The 2007-nt window shown below is 51.6% G+C and overlaps 1 non-coding gene across 1 annotated transcript; it reads right to left on the reverse strand.

Annotated features, from left to right (window-relative positions):
- Positions 1-288: 288 nt before the first annotated feature.
- LOC121449011 lies at positions 289-391 on the reverse strand. The gene has a single exon (XR_005974469.1). It is a non-coding gene; the product is annotated as a U6 spliceosomal RNA (small nuclear RNA).
- Positions 392-2007: the final 1616 nt, after the last annotated feature.

Here is a 2007-nt window from a genome sequence, read left to right on the forward strand (position 1 = left end):
CAATCACTACCAGAATCGAGATCTAGACTCTTCCTATACTGCCCAAAGCCCCGCCTCTTTGAGCCCCTTTGAGCTAATTGCTATACCCCAGAAGGAACCGCAGTTCTGATCTTTGCCTGATGGATTGATTTTGTGCTATCTTTTTAATCTATTTCTTGACAGGGTCCCACTGTGTAGCCCTGGCCGGTCTGGAACTCACAATGTGGACCAGAGTGGCCTCAAATTTACAGGAATCGCCTGTTTCTACCTCCCAAGTGGAGTTAAAGGCATGCACACCACACCCAGCCCAAATCTTCAGCTTTATAAGTTTACATGTCTTCCTGGCACAGGGGACACACTAATCATCTCTGTATCATCCCAGTTTTAGTAGATGAGCTGTCAAAGTGAGCACTCCATTTTTTAAGAATCTTGCTGCTCAGGCTGGCCTTGAACTTGCAACCCTCTTGCCTCTGCTTCCCGACTGCTGAGATTATGGGTGTTTGCTACCATACCTAATCAGTTTTGCCTCTCCTTAGCCTTCATATACATGGACTCACGCTGAACGTCCTCTTTTTGTGCCAGGCTTCATCCTTTCACATGGGGAGGGGCTGAGCCTGCAAATCATGGATGGTTTTAGCAGCACTGGAAACAGAGGGGAAATTGAGGCAAAGGGGGGTAGATTCAGAAAAGGCAGGAAGAGAGGGAGAACAGAAAGTGTCCCTGTGACCAGAGTGAGGAGCACAGGACTACCTCGGGCATTCCTCAGAGGGTGTTTGTGGCTTCCCTGAGATGATCTGAGAGAATTCTGAAGTAGTTCAAGTACAGGAGAAAATGGAGGCATCTCAGAGTGAGGATGGGGTGGGGGTGGGGCTTCAGCTTCATGGGCAGAGCTTCAGCATTGGCCCAGGCATGGGCTTCACCGTGGACACGGTGAGGAGCCTTCCCAGAGCTGACCGCAGAAGGTCTGGAGAAGAAACATAGGTAGCCACAGAAGATGGCATAGCGTGGAGTCCGGGAAGGGCTTGGAGGGCCTTCTCATTGTCCAGTTGGCTGATTCACTCGCCACTAATTCACAGTGTTTGTCCGTCCACAGCTACCGCTCATCCACTCGCTAATGCTGGGACTTGGGTTAACTCCCCACTACAAATCAGCTCTGGCTAAGGCATGTGCGGGCATTGAGGCTGAGGTCTGGGGGAGGGGCTGTTGGCAAAGCTTGCCTGCTGGTTATTCCAAATTCTATCCCTATTCCAAAATTCTGGAAAATTCTTATTTTCCAGGAGTGTTCGTACCATATCTTAAGAAAAATCTCCCTCTCTGCTATGTTCTCCCTAAGGATTTGACTGGTCAGACATGAGGCTGGTGTTTCAGCCCTCCGAAGCAGGAAGGACTTCAGTTGATAAACACAAGGTTACCACAGAAACGCGTGGGGGATAGAAAATCAAAGTCCTGGGTTAAAGAAATTTCAAAAGCAAAAACAAGCCTGGGATTCACACTGCTGGACTTTCCAGAGGATTGACCGCCTTGTCCATTCCCAGGAAAGCCCTGGCTTCAGAACCCTTCCTGCCCGCAACATCCCAAGCACCTTCTTGCTCCTCGGGATGCCTTGTGAGGTTACCTGGCAGGATCTCAGAGAACCCAGAAATAGGTCAAGGCCAGGAGGAAGAAGCCGAACTTCACAGGAGGTCTGAGTTGGAGAAAGGAACCTAGAGTGGCAGGGACAGACCATTCTTCAGGCAGTCACAGAGACAGAAACAGTGGCGTGAAGGGTCCGGCGGCACAGGGCGAGAAAGGCCAGTGGCCACCGGATGGGACAGCAACTGCCAGGCAAGCACACCCCACTCTCCATGCCTGCAGCTGGCACCTTACCCCGGACAGAAGCACGAAGTAGGAGTACTCCAAGGTGGCCACTTAGGTCTTCTGGGAAACTACCTGGCTCCACAGAAGGTGGGAAGGCCCCTCAGACTGGGTCCCTTCCCGAGGGAACTCAGGTAGGTTTGTGCGTGGGATCACGGCAGGCTGCAGTCAAGG

This window comes from Microtus oregoni, unplaced genomic scaffold (genome assembly GCF_018167655.1).
Source record: "Microtus oregoni isolate MIOR12 unplaced genomic scaffold, Mior012 000005F_ref0000423, whole genome shotgun sequence".
NCBI classification, from domain to species: domain Eukaryota; kingdom Metazoa; phylum Chordata; class Mammalia; order Rodentia; family Cricetidae; genus Microtus; species Microtus oregoni.